Source organism: Microcaecilia unicolor, chromosome 5, assembly GCF_901765095.1.
Source record: "Microcaecilia unicolor chromosome 5, aMicUni1.1, whole genome shotgun sequence".
NCBI lineage: Eukaryota > Metazoa > Chordata > Amphibia > Gymnophiona > Siphonopidae > Microcaecilia > Microcaecilia unicolor.
In genome coordinates, this window is record NC_044035.1 from 338,968,324 (window position 1) to 338,993,122 (window position 24,799).

Consider the following 24,799-nt stretch of genomic DNA (forward strand, 5'->3'; position numbering starts at 1 on the left):
AAGGGGAGCACCTACATGTGGGTACAGTGGGTTTGGGGGGGTTGGACGACTAAGCATTAAGCAGCACAATTGTAACAGGTAGGGGGGGATGGGCCTGGGTCCACCTGCCTGAAGTCCACTGCACCCCCTAACAACTGCTCCAGGGACCTGCATACTGCTGCCAGGGAGGTGGGTATGACATTTGAGGGTGAAAATAAAAAGTTGTGAAACATCATTTTTTGTGGTGGGAGGGGGTTAGTGACCACTGGGGGAGTCAGGGGAGGTCATCCCCGATTCCCTCTGGGGGTAATCTGGTCATTTAGGGCACTTTTTGGGGCCTTATTCGTGAAAAAACAGGGTCCAGGAAAAGTGCCCTAAATTCTAGCTACAAACACATACTTTTTTTCCATTATCGGCGAAAGGTGCTCATCTCTCCTCGGCCGATAACCACGCCCCAGTTCCACCTTCGCCACGCCTCCGACACGCCCCCGTTAACTTTGTACGCTTCCGCGATGGAGTGCAGTTGAAAATGTCCAAAATCGGCTTTCCATTATACCGATTTATTCGTTTTTGTGAGATAAACGTCTATCTCCCGATTTGGGTCGAAATCTAGGCGTTTTTCTCTTTCAATTATAAGGTGGATAGTAACATAGTAGATGACGGCAGAAAAAGACCTGCACGGTCCATCCAGTCTGCCTAAGAAATGTGCCACTTTTTTGTGTATACCTTATCTTGATTTGTACCTGTCTTTTTCAGGGCACAGACCATACAAGTCTGCCCAGCACTATCCCCAGGATAACACAAAAGAGAAAGAGAGTGAAGTGGGAAAGGATAGGAGAGAAAGTTGGTGAATTTAATCTTTGAATCTCTAATATTTGTTTGATTATTCATTTATTTCAACAGTTTGGGATTTTTAGACGCCTTTACGGTACTATGTAAGCCACACTGAGCCTGCAAATAGGTGGGAAAATGTGGGATACAAATGTAACAAATAAAAAAAAGCAATAAAAAAGTATATATCGAAAATGCCCCTCTATAAATATGTAAATAAGTAGAATACCAGCATATATGTATGTATATGTGCACACGTGTGAAAATGCTGCAAATCTGCATAAGCACGATTCTATTAATATGCACAGAAAGGGTTTGCATGGATAAGGCTCAAACTTACACGAACAGTTTATAGCATAAGCGACTTGCGTTACGTCTGGCATTTATTTGAGGTTTCAACTTTTTGGCAAGTGAGATTGAATACTTTGCAGGGAAAAGTGTTTTATGATGACAGCTCCTAAATTGTGGAATACATTACCGCGACAACTGTGCAATGTTCAATCAGGACTTCTGATCAGGAAACAGCTAAAGGCCTTTTTCTTTCAGCAAGCATTGTTGATTTGTCGATTGGTTGTTGATTTTTATTTGTAATGATTTTATTTTTTTATATATTATTGATTTGTTTTAGATATTATGTCAACATAATTGTGAATGTTGTTTTGTAAGCCACCCAGAATGGTAGATGGAGCAGGTTATACATTTTAAAAATAAATTAATAAAATTTAGGCGTGAGAAATAACACCAGCTCTATGTCTGGCATAAGTGCTGGCACTTAAATTTTAGGTTTGTATTTTACCTGTTACACTAGTATTGAATAAAGGAAAGTAGACACCTAAATATAGAATTACTCTCCATGTGACCATATTCTTGCTAATATAAGTACATAAGTACAAATGTATTGCCATACTGGGACAAACCAAAGGTCCATCAAGCCCAGCATCCTGTTTCCAACAGTGACCAATCCAGGTCACAAATACCTGGCAAGATCCCAAGAAAGTTCAATACATTTTATGCTGCTTATCCCAGAAATAAGCAGTGGAGTTTCCCCAAGTCCATTTCAATAATGGTCTATGGACTTTTCCATTAAGAAGCCGTCCAAACTTTTTTAAAACCCCGCTAAGCTAACTACCTTTACCACATTCTCTGGCAACGAATTCCAGAGTTTAATTACATGTTGAGTGAAGAAAACGTTTCTCAGATTTGTTTTAAATTTACTACTTTGTAGCTTCATCGAATGCCCCCCCCCCTAGTCCTAGTATTTTTGGAAAGAGTAAACAGACACTTCACGTCTACCCTTTCCACTCCACTCATTATTTTATAGACCTCTATCATATCGCCCCTCAGCCATCTTTTCTCCAAGCTGAACAGCCCTAGCTGCTTTAGCCTTTCCTCATATCTGCACTATCTAGAACCATGCCAAATCTTGCCAATGCAACTGCACACCTCCCTTGGTTCTCTCTCACAGCAATTCAAGACGACACTAGCTTCGTTTCCACAGTAGGTGTTGCTTTTCATCATTCCACGGTACTTATAGTTTCTTGCTGGAGCAAAGCACAAAATAATTTTGAAAAATGCCTGGAGACATCTAGTTCTTGTACCAGGCCTTGTTGAAGCTGACAGAGAAGAATAGGTGGTATCATTTCACAATATGTCTAGGTCTATGTTTCCAATAAGAATTTGAAGCAGTGCTCCTGTGCTGTGCTGACATTAATCATTGCAGAGAGTCTTTTGAATAAACTAATCCAAACATGCCAGCTTTCTTCTCCTCCTCCTCCTCTGATCTTTCTTTCTTTCTTGTACAGGGCTCTATTCAGTACCACGCTCAGGAAAATAAGTCTTACTAAGGTTGTAATGGTATCAGTTTATTATTGAAATATGTAGCATGATATTTTGCTGGATCATATATACCCTGTTTCCCCGAAAGTAAGACATCCCCCGAAAATAAGACCTAGTAGAGGTTTTCCTGAATTGGTAGATATAAGGCCTCCCCGAAAGTAAGACCTAGCAAATTTTTGTTTGAAAGCAGGGCCGCCGAGAGCCGGACAAGGCCACCCCTGGGCCGCCCCCCCCCCACCTGAAGTTGCCGGGCCCCCCCTCCACCAACCCTCCGTCGCTCCCAGAACTAACCTTAAACGCCTCCTTTCACCTTCGCAGCAAGCAGCAGCAGGGCAGACCTCTCCTTCCTTCCGTGCCCCGCCCTCGCGGATGTTACCTTAGGCGAGGGCAGGACACGGAAAGAAGGAGTGGCCTGCCCTGCTGCTGCGAAGGTGAAAGGAGGTGTTTAAGGTTAGTTCCGGGAGCGACGGAGGGCGGGCGGGCCAACCCCGATCCAACCCCGATGTTTCCCCGAAAAATAAGACAGCCCCTGAAAATAAGGACTAGTGCATTTTGGGGGGCAAAAATTAATATAAGACAGTATCTTATTTTCGGGGAAACACGGTAGCAATACAAACATACCAATATAAAAATACAGTTTTAAAGGACTGCAGCAGAGAAACTGGTCTGGCTTTCTGGCCTGGCTTTCATCTCCCCCCTTCCTCCCCCTCAACAAAAGACTACTGATCAAAACCATTGTGGGTGTAAATATCAACACAGCAAAGGATCAAAGAGGGATAGCAGAAAACCAGACCTAGGAGCTACTACAATAAACTCACTGCTAGGATGCTTGCAATAAACCAACAGGAAGTCATAAAACCTTTTTGCCTGCTTGCTGGCTACAGACAAAGGACCCAGCACACATGTGCAGAAGATAAGGACTTATCATGTTACAACTACACACCAACCAATGAAACCAGGACCATAATGCTTTGCAAATACCCAGAGTCCACTACAAACCAGGAAGCAAATGATCCAGGGCATGCACTCATTTCTCCCTGCAAACTAAGAATTTAAAAGGAAGAAGTGTTCCACACAAGCAGATTCTTCTCTCCAACTGCGACTCAGATCCATCTCCGCAGAAGCTGTGAGGATGACCAGCCTCCTGCTATATTTCTGCCACCTGGCTCTTCACTCAGCTGAATAATAGAACTTTTCCAAAAGACTTTTTCTCTCTCAGCTGCCATAATATGGACTTGTAAGTAACTTGCGATTTAAGTCTGTTGTGTTGTTTCCTAAGCACAAATTCTTCTGTTCTAAGATCCCTAAGGTAGCTCTTGCTTGCAGCATAACTAATTTTGCATTATAAATAAAACTTTTGAAGTTAAACGTATGGTCGTTTGTTATGTCCTGAGCACATGTGTCTTTAAAACTTGTTATGCAGATTAAAGCAAGATCGCCTTAAAACTCAGCGCTGTACTTGGAGCAATTTCCCCCTGTTCTTAACATCATATTAGAACTGTGACATTTTTGTAACATTTTTAATGGATATTAAGAACATTTAAATCATATCCGGTAACAAGGTGTCCTTTTACCAAGCTGTGGTAAAAGGGGCCCTGTGGTGATGTCGGCAGGTGGATTTGCTCTGCACTGAGTTCCCCCCCCCCCTTTTTTTAAGGAAATGGCTGTGTGGTAAGTTAAGCATTTGCCGCATGGCCATTTCCTGGGGAAGCCCTTACCGCCTCCCAGTGGCGTAGCTACTATGGGGTCACAGGGGCCTGGGCCCCGTAGATTTGGCCCTAGACCCACCCTGCCGACGACCCTCTCAACCCCCTTCTGCCGCCAACCCGCCATTAACCCGCTGTCGCCGTCTGTTACTTTTGCTGGCGGGGGACCCCAACCCCCACCAGCCGATGTCTTCTTCCTTCGTTTTGTTTCTGAGTCTGACGTCCTGCACGTTGTACGTGCAGGACGTCAGACTCAGAAACAAAACGAAGGAAGAAAACTTTGGCTGGCGGGGGTTGGGGTCCACCGCCAGCAAAGGTAGGCGATGGCGGGCGGGGGTCGAGAGGGTCATCGGCAGAGGGAGGTCAAAGTTGTTGTTGGTGGTGCTGGTGGTGTCGGCAATGGCGGTGGGGGAGGTCGGCGGTGCCAGGGGGAGCTAAAATGTGCCCCCTCACCTCAGGCTCTGGATCCCCTCACGCCGGTCTGGCTATGCCCCTGCCACCTCCTACTTATCCTGGCGCTAACTCAGCACTAACCTAAAAAAATGAAAATATTTTCAGAGTGCCGGAAATGGCGTGTAGCACACACCAGAACTACTACCAGGCTCCTGCAGTAGGGCTGATTTGCCTCATGCCATTGCTGCGGTAGCCCTACCGTGGCTTTTCAAAAGGGCCTCTAAAGGATATAGTTATCAATGTGGACTATCATTAAGATGAGTTACTCTTAGCCACAGTTATTAGTAACTAGATTTCATTGCATAAAATGGGACCTGTGCTTAAATAGCAGAAGTTAGTGATAAAATAATGTGTCTTACTAGTAGCCCATCTCAATAACTTCACTCCTTAGAATGAAGAGTTTCAGTCTCTGATAACCAGAACTAATATTGTGATGTCATAATGCTTCATTCCACCAGTGCCGAAGAGTCAACCTCAGTGATGTCACATTGGCTTCATTGTCCTATACTTGGCTCACTTTTATTACATACTAATAAACAAAGGCCCGTTTCTGAGAGCAATGAAGCGGGCGCTAGCAAGGGTTTCATGGTAGTGTGTATGTTTGGGAGAGTGACTGTGTGAGAGAGAGACAGACAGTGTGAATGCGGTAGTGTGTGTGTGAGAATGAGAGTGTGTGGCAGGGTTCCTCCTCTTTCCTTTTCCCCCTTGTGTTCCCTCCCCACCCCCGTCATTCCCCCCCCTTTCCTCCCCTCCCCCTTCCCTGCCTGAGGGTGGTGAGTCCCATTCCCTCAGCCTTTCAGGGTCATCCGTCGCCTTGTGTTGTTCAATCTGGTTCCCTCCCTGCTGCCACTGCCAGCATGATGCATCTGGCTCCCTCCCTTCTTCCCTTGCACCACGTTGAGGCTGGCTGGCTGGCTCCCTGAGAAGTTGAGGCTGGCTGCCTGCTCGCCTGCCTCCCTCTGACCTTTTGGATGTCTCCGTTTCAGGAGGAAGATGTGTTTGTTTTTTGCAGGAGCGGGGTGATGTTGTTTGTGAGTGTCGTGTGTGGCGGGGGGAGGGGACAGGACCGTCATCCGCACCGCTGTTGTTCCTTGGGGGGGGGGGTCCGACGTGGTTCTGGCGGCGGGTGGCTCATTTGTGGTGAGGGGCAGGAGCGACACGGTTTGCTAGCCCTACATGGCTCGTCGCGGTTTTACCTGGTTCGTGGCGTGCACCGCTGTTGTTTCGGTTGTAGCTCTGTGTGGGTGGCGGTTTTCGTGCCCCGCCCTCGACGTCATCGCGTTTTGACACGAGGGCGGAGCAGAGCTACAGTGTGGAAATCCGGAGTTTGTGGCCTCAGTAGAATGTTGGAGGTGAGAATCTGCTCCGCCCTCAACGTCATAACGTTTGACGCGAGGGCGGGGCCCAGAGACTATGATTTTTGTGGCTTCAGAGCTTCGAACATACGAACCTTGGCTTCAGTGACGTCAGCAGACAATAGAACGTTGAGGGTGAGTTTTATATATATAGATAACAGTGATTTCAATTTCTGGAGACACTTCTTTTTTCTTTAATTAAGGTGGGAAGTTATCAATGTAGACTTCTGTTAACAGGTGTTATTTTACTGTTAACCCTGATTATTAGTAACTAGATTTCACTGCATAAAATGAGACCTGTGCTAAAATAGCATACGTGAGTGGTTAAAAACAAAACAAAACATGTTAGTAACTATGCCCCTAAGAATCTAAACACATTTTGGACAATCAGGGCTGGTGCAAAGATATTAGCCATTCTTGGCAAACCTTCAGCCTTGTGCCCGTCCCCCCCCCCCCCCCCTTAATTAACTTTAGGCCTCTTCCGCCCCCACCCCCGACCTAACAATTATGATCTCCCCTAACATTACCCCTCCCAAAACAATCTGTCAAATGGACTATTTGAAAATTGCCTACTACCCTTGTAGGAAAATGAATGTGCTGATGGTTCTTTGAGTTTGTGTGGTGATAGGACCTACTGTTACAAGGACCTACACATGACAAGGTTTCAAGGTTTTATTTATTTGACTGCTGCCGTTTGTTGTTGTCTCTGTAGAAGCTGCTGCTTTAGGCAACTACCTAGCCTTTCCTAAGGGTTGTGGACAAACCAGTGGCATAGCCAAGGGTGGGCTCGGGTGGGCCCAGGCCCGCCCACTTTGGGCTCAGGCCCACCCAGTAGCAGCACACCTATGATGTGGCTGGCAGGGATCCCCAAGCCCCACCAGCCAAGAACTCCCAACAACTGCCCCTCCTGCATACATTGTAAATAGCAGATCTTCTCCTGCAGCAAGCAGCGACTCATACATACTGTTCGCACCAACCCCACAGCCTTCCCTCTGATGTAGTCCCGCCTATGCGGAAACAGGAAGTTGCATCACAAGGAAAGCTGTGGGACCAACATGAGCTGTGTGTATTAGTTGCTGCTCGCTGCTGGTGAAAATCTGCTACTTAAAAGGTATGCGGGGGAAGGGGGGATGTTTGAGAGACCATATGGCATGCAGGCGAGAGAGGGAGAGACCAAATCACTTGTGGGACAGGGTGGAGTTCTTCTGCCCACCCATCTTAGGCCCAGGCCCACCCAAAATTGAATGTCTGGCTACGCCCCTGGGACAAACCACAGTGTTCTGAAAAAAAAAATGGATTCAAAGGTTACAGGGACAACAAGAGAAAGCATAGAAAACATCAAGCAGGGGCATAGCCAGACTGAGACACCCAATTTTGTTTAGGCCTGGGCCTAAGGTGGGCAGGCAGAAGAACCCTGCCCCCACTCCCGCCCCATAGGCGATTCAGTCTCTCCCTCTCCTGCCTGTCCACATGCCATGTGGTCTCTCAAATCTACCCCGCCCCCCCCCCCCCCCGTATACCTTTTAAATAGCAGACCTTCGCCGGCAGTGAGCACACACTGATAGATGTTACTCAAGCCGGCATCACAGCCTTCCCTCTGATGCAGCTTCCTGTTTCTGCATAGGTGGGTGTATTTCAGAAGGAAGGCTGTGGGGCCAGTGCGAGCAGTGTGTATCAGTACCCGCTTGCTGCCGGCGAAGATCTGCTATTTAAAAGGTATACGGGAAGGAGAGTTGTTGGCAGTTTTCGGCTGGCAGGGCTTGGGGTTCCCTGCCAGCCACATCATAGATGTGCTATTGGGTAGGCCTGAGCCCAAAGTGGGTGGGTAGGTAATAAAGCACTTGATACCTAACTGGGATGATAAGACCCCTGGTTAAAAATTAAGGCTTTAATATTTCAGCAGCATAAAAATGTATATTATTTATTTATTTATTTATTTATTTCATTTGTATCCCACATTTTCCCACCTCTTTGCAGGCTCAATGTGGCTTACATAGTACCGTAATCGGCGTTAACCGATTCCGGTGTGAACAAATAACAAACAAAAAAAAAATCTCAGGATTAATAGTAATTATTGGAATGAGACAAAGGGAAGAAGACCCAATTTGGCAGACTGTACAGATAGAGATTTTGTCAAACCAGTTTCCTGCCCTTACAAAGCACCATCCACACTTTCCAATGGAATTTAAAGGAACCTCCTTCTTCATACCTGCACAGAAAGATTCTTGTCCCTTTGGGGCGTGTCAGAGGCAGATAGTGGGTGTCCATGGGCTAGCCAGTTAGCATATCTACATTACCACACACTAACTGGTTAATGCAGAGCTAATACAGGAAAGCCTTTAATGCCTACAAAATTTCTTCTGTGGTAATTTTTTAAAAATGGCTGTATGCCAATGTCAACATTGGTGCATGTCTATTAATGGGAAAAATAGGTTTTTACAGATACAGTAAAAAGGGCCTTAGCTTCTGAGAAAGACCCATGCAGGGCATAATAAGACCTATTTTTACTGCAGCTTAGTGAAAAGACCCTCTGTTGCTTAGTGTTGCATATTAACAGTGAGGTTATAGCAGGGGCGTAGCTAGGTGGGTCCACGGGGGCATGGGCCCCTGCAGATTTAATCCTGGCCCCCCTGCTTTCACCCCCTCCGCCGACCCTCCTCCGCCACATTCAACCCCCCTCCCACCGCGGCCAACACTCCCCCGCCGCCGCCGTCAGGTACCTTTGCTGGCAGGGGTCCCCAACCCCCGCCAGCCGAAGTCCTCTGCAGCTCCGGTCTCCAGCGCGTTGCTGATCTGGACGTCAGGACTCACAGAAACAGAATCCAGATCAGCGAACGCGCCAGACTCGGAGACCAGCGCTGAAGGGGACTTCGGCTGGTGGGGGTTGGGGGGACCCCCACCAGCAAAAGTACCTGGCGGTGGCGGGGGAGGGTTGGCGGCGGCGGGAAGTGGTTCGAAAGGGACAGGGAAGGGGTGGCAGCGCCGGACAGGGGCTAAAATGTGCCCTCTCACCTCGGGCTCTGGACCCCCCTCCCGCCGAAGTCTGGCTACGCCCCTGGGTTATAGTTGCTAGAAAATAGGGCTGTATAATAATTTGGTTTCCAGTTTCAGTTCCTCTGAATGAATGTGTGAGAAGTAAATTTTACACATTACAAGGTTTCAAAGTTTTATTTTATTTGATTGCCTGCTTAGGGTGAAACCATCAAAGTGGATAACATGCAACGAATTTGTAAAAAAAAGTAGTAAATTACAATCTAAAATAAATAAAGTGAAAAGCACCATAGAACATCACAAATCTCACAAGTCTCACGTGTTCTAATAGACTCACATATTTTATGGGTGTTAATAAACTTTTACACGCATTAATTTGAGAAACAAAATGTCTGAAATGAGTCATCAAATTCTAAAACTGATCCCACAATGAACTGCATTTTTTTTCCTTGCAGATTTTATTAGAAAAGTATAAACCAATAAGCCAATGTGCTGAACTCTGTTTTAAACAGTGAAGCCTTACGAATTATATATGTGTTTGTCTCTTTTTCTCTCTCTTGCTGGTCTCATCTTTTCTCTATGGCATGCAGCAGTGGCAGCTGTGAGCACTTGAATAGTAAAATCAGAAACCCAGAAACCCCTGCATTTCAACATCTTTTGAAAATTTTCTCAGCTTTTCATCTATTTTCAGCACCGTCAATCTTTGCTGAGCACTAAACCTAGTTTGCATGATAATCACATGACTTGAATTTCAGTTCTTTGATTTTCAAACAGCATAATATCACCTAAATGCTATTTTGTTTTAACTACCTGCACTTTTGTCATGCAAGAGACTTGTATGCTGCGAGTGTGTTTCCATTTGCTATAAACTGCATTTGGAATGACTTAATTGAAATTAGGAGTAATTCTTTCTGCGGGTAATCATTTTTGTCTATTTCTTCTGAAGGAAGGATGTGGTGGGTCACGTGATCCCGATGAGTGTGGCTCTATTAAAAATATTTACTTTTCTAGACTGATTATTCTTGTATGTTTGCTTGATGTCACGTTAAGAAGGAGACATCATCCCAGGAATGATATCACCAAGTTTCTGACAACCATATTCAGTTCCTGCACAGTTTATGGGTGTGATCCTTAACAGGACATTCAGCATTTAAGTTTATTTATTGGGATTTATTAACTGCCTTTATGAAGAGATTCACCCAAGGTGATGTACTTAAAATTTTGTTAACAGCATAACAATAGTAAAATAACCAAGAATAAACATAAATACAATAAATGAGGTAAACTTGAAAACAGTAAACTGAAACCTAATAATAGAATTACCATGAAACAGTATCAAAAAAATATACACATTTAACAGCACTGAAATTCAAATACACTCTACTATATAATTTGTACCTGAACGTTCTATGGCTGGCTGGCTGTCTGGGTTCGTAACATCCTGATGTCAGCAAGCCTCCAGCGTTCCCTTCCCTCTCACTGTCCCCCCCTCGCGTCAAGACGAAATGATGTCAGAGGAGGGCGGAACAGTGAGAGGGAAGGGAACGCTGGAGGCGAGCTAACGTCAGGATGTTACGAACACAAGCAAGTGAAGACAACGGAACACTGGAGGGGAGGGGAAGAGAGCCCAACCTGCCTGCAGGGAATGCTGGATGGTAGGGCAGGGCAGAGGATAATTGCTGGGGAGGGCAGAATCGCGGGACACGGATGGCAGGGCAGGGCATGGCACAGGACAATCGCAGGAGATGGAGGGGAGGACAGAATTGCGGGACACGGATGGGAAGGCAGGGCAGAGGAGAATTGCTGGGGAGGGCAGAATCGTGGGACACGGATGGGAGGGCAGGGCACAGGACAATCGCTGGACATGTAGGGGATGGGAGGCGAGGGGAGAATCGCAGGACACGGAGGGGAGGGGAGAATCATGGGACACGGATGGGAGGGCAGGGCACAGGACAATCGCTGGACATGGAGGGGAGGACAGAATCGCGGAACATCAAGGGGAGGGCAGGGCAGGGGAGAATCAATGGACATGGATGGGATGGGAGATGAGGAGAGAATCGCGGGACATGGATGGGAGGGTAGGGCAGAGGAGAATCGCTGGACATGGAGGGGAGGGCAGAATCACGGGACACGGAAGGGAAGGCAGGGCAGAGGAGAATCGCTGGACATGGAGGGAAGGCCAGAATCGCGGGGCATGGAGGGGACAGCAGGGCAGAGGAGGATCACTGGAAATGGAGGGGAGGCCAGAATCGTGGGACACGGATGGGAGGGCAGGGCACAGGACAATTGCTGGACATGGAGGGGATGGGAGGCGAGGGGAGAATTACAGGACACGGAGAGGAGGGGAGGGAAGAATCATGGGACACGGATGGGAGGGCAGGGCACAGGATAATTGCTGGACATGGAGAAGAGGAGAGAATCGCGGGACACGGATGGGAGGGTAGGGCAGAGGAGGATCGCTGGACATGGAGGGGAGGGCAGAATCACGGGACACGGAAGGGAAGGCAGGGCAGAGGAGAATTGCTGGACATGGAGGGAAGGCCAGAATCGCGGGGCACGGAGGGGACGGCAGGGCAGAGGAGGGTCACTGGAAATGGAGGGGAGGCCAGAATCGCGGGACACGGAGAGGATGGCAGAGCAGAGGAGAATCGCTGCACATGAAGGACAGGTCAGAATCGCGGGACAGGGAGGGGAGGGAAGAATCACTGGATATGGAGGGGAGGGGAGGGCAGGGGAGAGAGAAAAAATCGCTTCAACGAGAGCCTTAAAAACATAATTGCCATTACAAGATAGCCTTGCTAGCGCCTGTTTCATTTTTTTGAGAAACGGGCCTTTTTTACTAGTGTTAATATAATACTAATGATACACATACACCTAGTAAGCATGCATTAGAACATTCAACTAACATAGATATGATGCTAAAGATTTTCTACAATACGGCATACCATATAGCTGAGGGACCAAGAGAAGATATATGACGGGAACAAGATGTATAGTACGGAGTCAGTTGGGATAATTTGATGGTTAGCTAAAATCAAGGCAAGTTCTTTGTATAGTTAAGTAAAAGATAAGGAACTGATCTAAGTTACAGTGTGTTTAGCAAGCTAGTCCAGGTGCAGAATGAGTGTACAGTCAGTCACCCTATGTATAAAAGGCTTGGGAGAAGAGCAAAGCTTTCACACCTGCTTCCTGAAGTAGAGATAGTCTCGAGTTATACGCTGACGATACCTATGGATTAAAAAGAAAAGGAACTTGGATTAAATGTTTGATCTACATCCTGCCGCAACATACAGATGGTGAAGTTTGACAATTTACCAAACCTGCATAGACCATTAATAATTGCTCATATTATCAACATTTTGCATTGGGAAATGTTTCTTAGCAAACGGTCTTTTTAAAGACCATTTTAAAATCCTTGTCTGCACTTTTCTCATTCGTGACTTGAGTTCTCTTCATCATGTCACTTGATGATCATATTTTATCATCGTCACTAAGCCACAAGACTCCTGATGTAGGCCATCCGGCCGAACACAACGTTGTGTCGAGTCATTTTTAGAGTCATTTTTAATGTGGAATTGTGTTATTATTATTATTTGTTTGAATATTATTAAATTTTGTTTATTTTAAACTTCACTTCAGGTCCAATTATTGGATAGCCTGGCTCATATTCCCACCTTTTTGTTTACACTTTACGTGCCGTGGGATCTATTGAGTTCTCCACGTACGTGGATTCTCTTTAGACTTTAGCATTGTGTAAACAGTTTGGTCAGATTTCTGGGATCCAAGGACTCTGTTCATTTATACCACAGAAGTCATTTTTCTCTCTTTCTGCCTGTTCATAAGCGTTCAAGACACAAACTAGTTAGCAGGATTTAAACCATATTTTGACTTTTCCATCTATTCTTTTCACGAAACAAAAAGCTCATACAGCTATCTTCTGTTTCCTGATCTGTAGAAGCAATGTGATTGTCTGACCCGTCTGAAAAAGGGACAATGTATTCTTTATTATTAAGAAAACCACAGTTAAAGAAAATAGGGAGATCTTTGATTCGTCATTGTGAGTCACCAGCTGCTGAAAGTCAGAAAAAGATCGTAACCCTGCAACAAGTGAGAACTTGCAAAAGGCGAATCAGCCTTTGGTAAAACTCTTCACTCAACTTTCCTGTGGAGACAACGTTTAAAACCACCCAGCGGAGACAGTGTCCAAAGGACAAACAAAAGATTTCTCAAAACCTGACCAGATAGCATTCTGCTAAGAACAAAAGCGATTGTTTAACTTTTTGAGACTCCTTAACCCCACCAGATTGATTCTAATCAAGGTAAACCTTCCAGGAAATACTGCTACTTGGGTGGTGCCCTGCCATGTGCATTGATGCTGCAATAACAGGTTACCCCACCTCACGTTTCCCAGCTCCCAGGGAGGAGGCATGGGAAGTAATGGCTGTGCAGCCATGTTGGCTACCACACGGCCATGAGAATTACTTCTGGTGGGCTGCTAAACCTGATAATTTATTTCTGTCCTGCTAAAACTTGAGTGCTTCCCCTCCGTTGCCAACCTACATGGAGGCGTGAACACGGACGCGCCACGGAGCAGGGTAGAGGCCGGAGAGCACTCCATCCTCTTTCTCTTTCCTCTCATGCCACTACATCATGTTGGGCACCTGCTCCTCTTTTATTAAATAACTAGTAAAAAAGGCCCGTTTCTGACACAAATGAAACGGGCGCTAGCAAGGTTTTCCTTGGAGTGTGTATGTTTGGGAGAGTGTATGTGAGAGTGAGTGTTTGAGAGTCAGAGTGAAAGTGTGAGTGTGTGAGAGAGAGAGTGACTCTGGGTGTGAGTGTGTTTGTGAGAGAGTATGTGTGAGAATGAGAGTGTGTGCAAGTGTGTATGTGAGACACAGTGTGAGAGAGAGTGTGTGTGTGTGGGCAAGAGACAGAGTGTGTGTGAGACACAGATTCTCTGTGAGAGTGAGTGTATGACACTAAGCGAGTGTGTGAGTGACTGTGTGGCACATAGAGAGTGAATGTGATACTGTGTGAGACAGAGTGTGTGAGAGTGAGAGTCAGAAAGACATTGTATATGAGAGAGACAGTGTGAGCCGTGCCCTCCCAATCCATGGCCATCTGTCCCCTGCCCCCTCCATTCATCCTTTTCCAGCAATTCCCCTCTGTCCCTGAGCCCTGCCCTCCCAATCCATGGCCATCCATGTTTGTCTGTCACCTGCCCCCTCCATTTTTCCCTATCCAGCATTTTCCCTCTCTGCCTGAGGCCTGCTCTGCAATCCATATCCATCCATGCCCATCTGTCCCCTCCATTCATCCCTATCCAGCAATTCCCCTCTCCCTGAGTCCTGCCCTTCCAATCCATGCCCATCCATGCTCCTCTGTCACCTGGCCCCTCCATTTTTCCCTATCCAGCATTTCCCCTCTCTGCCTGAGGCCTGCTCTGCAATCCATATCCATCCATGCCCATCTGTCCCCTCCATTCATCCCTATACAGCAATTCCCCTCTCCCTGAGTCCTGCCCTTCCAATCCATGCCCATCCATGCTCATCTGTCACCTGGCCCCTCCATTTTTCCCTATCCAGCATTTCCCCTCTCTGCCTGAGGCCTGCTCTGCAATCCATATCCATCCATGCCCATCTGTCCCCTCCATTCATCCCTATACAGCAATTCCCCTCTCCCTGAGTCCTGCCCTTCCAATCCATGCCCATCCATGCTCCTCTGTCACCTGGCCCCTCCATTTTTCCCTATCCAGCATTTCCCCTCTCTGCCTGAGGCCTGCTCTGCAACCCATATCCATCCATGCCCATCTGTCCCCTCCATTCATCCCTATCCAGCAATTCCCCTCTCCCTGAGTCCTGCCCTTCCAATCCATGCCCATCCATGCTCATCTGTCACCTGGCCCCTCCATTTTTCCCTATCCAGCAATTTCCCTCTCTCCCTGAGTCCTGCCCTCCCAATCCATGCCCATCCATGCTCCTCTGTCCCCTGCCCCCTCCATTCATCCATTTCCAGTAATTCCCCTCTCTCCCTGTGCCCTGCCCTCCTAATCCATACCCATCCATGCTCCTCTGTCCCCTGCCGCCTCCATTCATCCTTTTCCAGCAAGTCCCCTCTCGCCCTTCCATGACCCCCCCCCCCCTCGCATCCATGCTACTCTCTCTCCCATGTCCCAGCCTGGCCCGCCCTCTTCTCCCCCCCCCCCCGTTCGCATCCATGCCTCCCCCCCCCTTCGCATCCATGCCTCGCATCCATGCCCCCCCCTTCGCATCCATGCCCCCCCCCTTCGCATCCATGCATCCCTTTTTTTTTTGTTTTTATTCTTTTTAACTTTACCTCCGTGGCGGTTCGTGCAGCGAAGCGTCAGGGAAGGAGGCGGCGCTCCCGACGTCTAGCTTTCCCTTCGCTGTGTTCCGCCTTGTTTTGAAGGCGGAACACAGCGAAGGGAAGGCTAGACGTCGGGAGCGCCGCCTCCTTCCCTGACGCTTCGCTTCCGTATTTGTTTGTTTAGGCGCGAGGGCGGGGCAGAGACGGCTGGATGGCTTCACACCACAAACGCCACGAACTCCACGAACCCCACGAACCAGGGACTCAGGGAGTGACGTCAGATGGCTTCAGAACGTTGTCCTCATTAGAACGTTCACGGTGCGTTTTATTATATTAGATTGAATAATTATGATGTCATGATCTCAAAGCTTAGTGGGGCAGGTCCAGTTGCACCTGCCTCATTAGTTGCCAGGTTCAAAATGGTGCTGGTTGACCTCTAGAGGTACACAAGTACATAAATATTGCCATACTGGGAAAGACCAAAGGTCCATCAAGCCCAGCATCCTGTTTCCAACAGTGGCCAATCCAGTTCACAAATACCCGGCAAGATCCCAAAAAAGTACAAAACATTTTATACTGCTTATCCCAGAAATAGTGAATTTTCCCCAAATCCATTTAATAATGGTCTATGGACTTTTCCTTTAGGAAGCTGTCCAAACCTTTTTTAATGTAACCCTGAAGAGTTAAAAGTTTTTTACCTGTAGGCTGCTGGAGGGTGTTCCGGGGCTGAGTGGTGAGGTCCAAGCATCGGGGGGGGGGGGGGGGGGGGGGGAAGCGTTGGCAGCGTTGGAAGCTGAACCGGCATTGGAAAGCTGCTGTCTGGGAGGTGGGCCCAGATTGATGCTGCGGGTCTGGCGATTGAGGGGCGGAGCAGTTTCTCGCTGCGTCGGCGGGCTATGGGGAAGCCAGCAGTGGTGGGGAGTTGAGGGCTGAAGTCGCAGCGTCGATGTGCGTCGGGACGATAGTGGCTATAACGAGGCCGCATTGAGAAGCCAAGAGGCGGCAGCAGTAGTGTTGGGGAAGTCCAGGGAAGCCCTGTCCTGCGTGCGTGGGCATCTGACGTCGTCGGTGACATCGGGGACGGCAGCGCAGGAGAAGGAGCAGGGAATTCCGGGGTCTGGAGGAACCGGCTCATTTTAATGAGAGGAGCCGGTTCTGAAGCAAGAAGAGACGACGAAAAGTGTAAGGAAGAGAGGAGTAGTGCTCCGGTGCACTCTCTTGCTGTTCTTTTGTTTTATTTCGGTCCGGACGACTTCATGGAATGTGGGTGCTGTGCACACACCCGAAGCAGGAGCGGCAGGAGAAGAAGCAGCATGAGCCAGATGCCGGCTCATGGCAGAGCTGTGCAGCGAGCGCATGTTGAGGACTGGAGGGTGATTTTCATGTTTTACAGCAAACTAAAGGTATGGAAAATGTTTTTATTTTAATTTGTGGAAAAATATGTGTGGTAAAATGTTTGTAGAGTAAAACTGTAATTTTTGAGATGTTTGTGGATGTTATGTGGAGGGGCTCGTGGCTCTTAGCTTGAGACTGAGAATGACATATGTAACATAGTAACATAGTAGATGACGGCAGAAAAAGACCTGCACGGTCCATCCAATCTGCCCAAGAAATGTGCCACTTTTTTGTGTATACCTTATCTTGATTTGTACCTGTCTTTTTCAGGGCACAGACCGTACAAGTCTGCCCAGCACTATCCCCGCCTCCCACCATCGGCTCTGGCACAGACCGTATAAGTCTGCCCAGCACTATCCCCGCCTCCCAACCACCAGCCCCGCCTTCCACTACCGGCTCTGTTATCCAATCTCAGCTAAGCTCCTGAGGATCCATTTCTTCTGAACAGGATTCCTTTATGTTTATCCCACGCATGTTTGAATTCCGTTAGCGTTTTCATCTCCACCACCTCCCGCGGGAGGGCATTCCAAGCATCCACCACTCTCTCCGTGAAAAAATACTTCCTGACATTTTTCTTGAGTCTGCCCCCCTTCAATCTCAATTCATGTAATGTTCTAAACAGTTGGTTTTTGTCAGTTGGGTGAGTATTTAGCTACTGGAAGGATGTATGTGACAGTGTCCATCCAGAAAAGTTAAACATTGTTTTAAAATTTCTGAAAAATTGTAATTTATGATATGTAATGGTGTTTGAATGAAAACTAGCACTAGTTAATCTCAAAGAGCCCCGCGGTTAATTTTTGCTATAGGGTGAGTGAATGGGAGAGAGTGTCTGAGAAATTTTACTGAGTTTAAAGTATTTCTAAATTAGTAAAACTCAGTTACAAAAGACTCATATAAAAATAAAAATTATTATTATTATTATCACTTGTAAAAAAGGCCCGTTTCCGAAACCAGTGAAACGGGCGCTAGCATGTGGTTTTTTTTTTGTGTGTGTGTATGTGTCACAGAGTTATTTTTGTGTGTGTGTGTGTGTGTGTGTGTGAGTGTGTGAGGGTGCGGTGTGTGTGCAGGTTGTTGTGTGTCTTTTTTTGTTTTGTTTTGTTTTTTGCTTGAGGGTTGGGGGATGTGCTGTGCTGTGCTGGCAAAGTGGGTTGGATTGGTGTGTGGCTTTGAGGGTGTATTTCTGTTGTATTGTGTGTGTGTGGTTTTGTCTGTCAAGGAGGTTTGTGGAGGGGGGTCTTTCTGTTGGTGAAATGTAAATGTGGTTGTAGGGGGGTCAGCCTTTGTTGAGTGTTGTTTTTTTTTTTTCCATGGGTTTTTTTTGTGTTGTGCTGAGGCAGCAGTGTTGTTTTAGATGGGCGGAAGGTAGAGGAGCACGTTCTTTGTCTGTCGGTATTTCTTGGCCGTTTCAGGGCTGCTGTAGGGGAATGCTGGAAGAGAAATGTGCTGTTGGAAGCAGCGCCATCTTTTTCCATTGGGCTGGGGTTCTGGGCATCCTGGAGGTGGGTGACGGCTTGCCTGAGGACGAGGATGGTTGTTTTAAGTTGGCGGAAGGGAGAAGAGCACGGTCTCAGGCCGTCGGGGGGTGATCCGGTATGTTTGGTCCATTTCAGGCTGGCTGCAGGGGAATGCTGGAACATTTATGCGCTGCAGGAATCAGCGCCGTCTTTTTCCGGGTGCTCGGGGAATCCCCGAGGTGGGAGACAGCTTGCCTGAGGCTGGGGATGGTTGGGCACGTCCTTGGCCGCTTCGGCAAAAGGGGAAGAGGAAGGGGGTGGGGAGTTACCTGCAGCCGCCTGAGAAACCATGTATTCTTTGTTTGTTTTGTATTATTAGTTTGCATTTCTGTTGAAGAAAGAGTGGATGCCTTTCGAATGATGGAGGTGGTGCGTCGGTGTGCGTTTGTTTTGTTAGTTTGGCAGCCAGTCTCCAGCGATTCCTAGGCAGGGAAGGAGTACTCCTCCCCCTTCCTTGGTCGCTGTTTGCTGCTGGCTGGGTCGCGGGTAATCCTTCCAGCTGGGCCGCAGCTTGTCCTGTTTGCCCATGTCCCAGATGGTGAGGGGAACGTTGTTTTCCGGCTCCTCTGACTCCATGTCAAGCGATCCCAAATATAGTCTGTGCTATAGGCCCTCTGGCACTCTTCAGTATTGGCATTAGGCATTTTAAAATTTCTCCCCCCCCCCCCCCCGGTCTATTTTTGCACATACCCACAGCAGGAATATTCTTCTTTCGTTCCAACGGTGTTTCTGTGCTCTCCGTGCTGCACAGATAATGAGCCATTCTGCTGGGGAATGCTCCTCCCTTATTGTCACGTAGTTTCCTCTGATTGGTCCGTCTTACGTTGCCTAGTGTTGCCTGGGAACGGTGTTCTGATGGTCCTTTGTGTTTCAGAATGTTGAGGGTGTTTTTTCTGATTGGTCCGTCATGTGAGGGCGGGGCAGAGAGACATGGTCAGTGTTGTGGCTTCACCACCATGAATCCATGAACCCTTCAGTGAGTGACTGAGTGACTTCAGAATGTTGAGGGTGAGTTTTATTATAGTAGATTAAGGATTAATGAGATTATTAATCTCATAACAGCTTCTAAATACTATAAGTTTATTGAGAAGCTTTATTGTGACAGCTGACTATTTAATATTGATGAAGTCTGCTGATATTATCTGAAGAGAAATAAAAATTAATTGAAGATTAAATAAATAATGGCACGTCAGAGTAAGACTGTGCTATTAAAATTTCAGAGAGAATTTAAAGTCCTCTGAATTATATTTTGGACGCCTGAAATCTAAGAAAAGTTGGTATCAGGCATACAAATATTAAATAAATAAATAGATAAGCACCGGATTAAAAACTGGCTTATAATATTTATTTAATTATTAAAGATACCAACTTGGATGTTTCTTTAAGAATTCATTTTGAAAAGATTAATTAAGGGTGGGTTAAAGCGTCGGGATCCTTAATTATCTATTTATTTTTCTGGGGTAGCTAGTAAAGGAATAAGTTTCATTTAAGTTCATAAATAGGGAATAGGTTTTCTCCCTTTGAGTTATTTGAGTTAGCGTAGTAGGTGTTTGGAGCCGATCTACTATCAATGTTATACGGATGATAAGGGATGGTACCCAACTAAAAGAAAGGCCAAGAAAGAAGATCTATACAAGAAAGCTAGAAGCCCAGCTAAGTTGCCTTCATAATTTGAGAGTGGTGGAAGGATGGAGAAACCAAAGATTTTAAAAAATTTTACAGAAGGAAAGGAAAAGGGAGACAAATACAATAAAAGGTTTATATACATACCTGCTTCTGCTGAAGTAACTGGACTGCCTCTAAAAACAAAAATATATACACAAAGTATCATTCTTATGATTTAATTTTAATTCATACTACCTTAATTGAAAAAGTTTTATGTAGTATATTTATCTGATAAAAGTTTACTTTGTGGAAAATCTGTTATAATTATCTTGTTACACTCTGCTACTTGAACTCTACAAAGAACAATAAATGTTAAATTTTACTGTATAACTCATTTTCATCTCTGAGTTTAAATTTTTTTTAGAACATTTCCTACCCTATTTAATAGAAATAGAGGTATGAGGTTAGTTTAATACTTGTGTATCTTATTTCCCATTTTAGTTTAAACTCATCTGAGGTAATCTTATTGGGAACAGTAGGGCGAGTTTAAATTGTTGAGAGTGAGGTCACATTAAACTCCGCTAAGTTAACCGTCTTTACCACATTCTCTGGCAACAAATTCCAGAGTTTAATTAAACGTTGAGTGAAGAAAATTTTTCTCCGATTAGTCTTGCAGTTTGACTGCTAAGGGTCAAGCTGCCACATAAGGAATGCAAGTTTTTACTTGACAGTTTGACACCTTCCAGTAGGACTTGTTAATACATACTAATTGACTAAAGATCACTGTTCCCTCTAAGCTAAGCAGGAGTCGTCCACCTACGGTCCTGCCAGTGGTGGTGATGGTGGTGGTCGGGTGCTGTTTCACTACCACATTTTCAGTAGTGAGACCTAGGCAAGCTGTGTAGGAATCCATGGAACCTGCCTATTCCTCTCAATTGAAAAGACAGTATTGAAGCACCACCCCTGATAGGCATCAATGCAGTTGGAGGACTCCACTCAGCTTAGAGCAGGGGTTCTCAACCCAGTCTTCGGGAGATACACCTAGCCAGTTGGAATCTCAGGATATCCACAAATAGGGTTACCATAAGTCCAGATTTACCCGGACATGTCCTCTTTTTGAGGACATGTCCGGGCAACCGGGCGGGTTTTGCCAATCTGCCCGTTTGACCAGAAATCCGGACAAACGGGCAGATTGCTAGCTTCCCCTCCCATTACTTACTACTGCCCTGGTGGTCTAGTGACCTCTTCCACCTTTGGGGCAGGAAAGAGCCCCCTCTTTCCTGCCCGGAGCGCTGCTCCGCATGCTTCCTTCCTGTTGCTGATCTCGGCGCCGATTCAAAATGGCCGCAGAGAGTTGAAGTGACCTCGCGAGACTTCAACTCTCATCAGCCATTTTGAATCGGCGCCAAGATCAGCAACAGGAAGGATGCATGCAGGGCAGTGCTCCGGGCAGGAAAGAGGGGGCTCTTTACTGCCCTGAAGAGGTCACTAGACCACCAGGGCAGTAGTAAGGTAAGGGGAGGGGGTGACGGGGACGGGAGGGTGATGGGGTGTGTGACAGGGGGAGGGGAAAATGTGACAGGGGCGGAGCAAGGGCGTGAAAGGGGGCGGGGTGGGGTGTGTGTTGGGTGCAGGGCATGTGTCCTCCTTTTTGGGGGACAAAATATGGTAACCCTATCCACAAAGATAAATTTGCATGCACTACCTCCATGGTATGCAAATTAATCTCTTTGCATATTCATTGTGGATATCCTAAAAACCTGACTGGCTGAGTATGTCTCAAGGACTGGGTTGAGAACCCCTGGCCTAGAGGGAACAGTGCTGAAGGTGATTTAATTCATCCGTTAACATGCATTAAATTGATTTGGGATGCACTACATTTCTTGAGGCACACTAACAAACTGAATGCATGCAGACCCTTACTTATTTATTTGCCAGATGCAGTAGTGTCTGGAGAAGGGGTATCGAAGAATCTGATTGAAGTGTTGGCGTTTCTATTCCTGCATTACTGATACAGTTTGTTCATTGGTCTTCCAAAGAAATACTCATGTTTGGGTAACATCAAAGGCTACTAGACCAGTGGTTCTCAAATACGTCTTGCTGGACTACCAGCCAGTTGGGTTTTCAGGATATCCCTAAAGAATGTGCATCACTACTAATCGCTATTGAGTTCCTTAATTCTAAGCTGATTACATATTATTATTACTAACCCCAGTAATCACTTATATTCATTTATATTATCTCAAACTTTTTATTAAACACATACTACTAAATGCATTTGCTTTTTATACCATTTAATTCTTCTTTGAAACCCTAATTTCCTAACCTTGTTTCATTCATCCAATACATACACTCTTTTACCTATCTTCTATGTTATACTCAGCAGATTTCACTCTTCTAATTCACATCCATTATCAATTTATACAGATTTCACATTACAGCTCATAGCATTTATATTACAACTCCGTTTTTTCTTTATAAGCTTCTCCGTTTTTAAATGACTGCTATAACCATTATAAATGTAATCGTCTTTAGATAACTGCTACGTTTACTGCAATGTGATTCCACATGTCTTCCGTTCTTACTGATCACCAGTAATTGCCGCCATAGAGAATACATTCAGTTATGACGATTCAAATTTTCAGTTCGAGAGTCAACTTTTCCAACTTTTACGTTTCCATCAGTTATATGAATGGAAATCGGTAACGGAGTTCAAACATGCGTGGGATATGCATAGAGGAATCCTGTGCAGAAGGAATGGATCCTCAGAAGCTTAGCTGAAATTGGGTGGCGGAGCAGTTGGGGGGAAGAGGGGGTGGTGGTTGAAAGGCGAGGATAGGGGAGGGCAGACTTATATGGTCTGTGCCCTGAAAAGGACAGGTACAAATTCAAGGTAAGGTATACACATATGAGTTTGTCTTGGGCAGACTGGATGGACCATGCAGGTCTTTTTCTGCCGTCATCTACTATGTTACTATGTTACTATCTGTTCGTCAATTTTTTCTTCACGACTCCTCTCCTTCGCTGCTATTCCTCCCCTCTCACTCGGGGCACAAATCCAAACTCCTGTCACACCCTACATAATTGTGTTTCGCCATAATGCGTCTTCAGGGGTAATGACTTTGACTTGTTAACATTAACATACAAGTCACTACCTGGGTGTTATGCAGGTGCCAGCTAATATTCTGTGCTGGCACCCGCATAGATAAATGTCCAAAAAATCGGGCAGTCTCTTTTTGTGTGATCCCATCTGATCAGTGAACTGTGTGAGTACTGGCACTGAATCTGCATCACTCATGGCTCCTCCCTGACTCCGCCCCAGACTTCTCCTGTACCGCCACTATTCTGCCTCACTGCCCAGTTAAGTGCTGCTGAATGTCAGCAGTGAGCCTGCTTACCATGGTGTGGCAGCGTGGCTCACGGCTGGCTGGAGGACCTCATTGAAATATGACACATACACAGGTTGCATGTAAAAAGTCACAAGTGCTTTATTTATGTACACCAAAAAGGCTGTAATCAGCTCTGTTACTTCACAGGCTTAGTCCTTTAAAGTAGAGTCTCTCTCTCTCTCTCTCTCACAATATTGTCCCAGTCAATACTCTTCATGAGGCTGGCCACTAATATTGTCTCAGGTCCCCTCTGGACACACCTCAAGTTCATATACTTTAGGAGTACATAAGTAATGCCACACTGGGCAAAGACCAAGGGTCCATCGAGGCCAGCATCCTGCCAATCCAGGCCAAGGGCACCTGGCAAGCTTCCCAAACGTACAAACATTCTATATATGTTATTCCTGGAATTGTGGATTTTTCCCAAGTTCATTTAGTAGTGGGTTATGGACTTGTCCTTTAGGAAACTGTCTAACCCCTTTTTAAACTGTGCCAAGCTAACCGCCTTCACCACGTTCTCCGGCAACGAATTCCAGAGTTTAATTATGCGTTGGGTGAAGAAACATTTTCTCCGATTTGTTTTAAATTTACTACACTATAGTTTCATCGCATGCCCCCTAGTCCTAGTATTTTTGGAAAGCGTGAACAGACGCTTCACATCCACCTGTTCCACTCCACTCATTATTTTATATACCTCTATCATGTCTCCCCTCAGCCATCTCTTCTCCAAGCTCAAAAGCCCTAGCCTCCTTAGTCTTTCTTCATAGAGAAGTCGTCCCATCCCCGCTATCATTTTAGTCGCCCTTCGTTGCACCTTTTCCAATTCTACTATATCTTTCTTGAGATGCAGTTACCAGAATTGAACACAATACTCAGGTTGCGGTCGCACCATGGAGCGATATAACGGCATTATGACATCCTCACACCTGTTTTCCATACCTTTCCTAATAATACCCAACATTCTATTCGCTTTCCTAGCCGCAGCAGCACACTGAGCAGAAGGTTTCAGTGTATTATCGACGACGACACCCAGGTCCCTTTCTTGGTCCGTAACTCTTAACGTGGAACCTTGCATGACGTAGCTATAATTCGGGTTATTTTTTCCCACATGCATCACCTTGCACTTGTTCACATTAGACGTCATCTGCAAGATTCTATCCTACCTTGGCAGTCTTCATTCCATACATATAATCAACACCTGGAGGCTGACTTGACTACTTATAGTTTCCTAACTCAGGGAAACCCTTATATTCAGGCTACTCCTCATCGCTCAGGGGTGTAGCCTTCTTTCTTTCTCTGTATTAGTTGCTCGGAGGTCTTCTCTCAGGGCTGCTCCCTTGAAGCTTCTTGATTCAGGCCTCTCTTGCTATTTCCACAGAGACCTCATGCTTCGGGGCCTCTCTGCTCAGTTC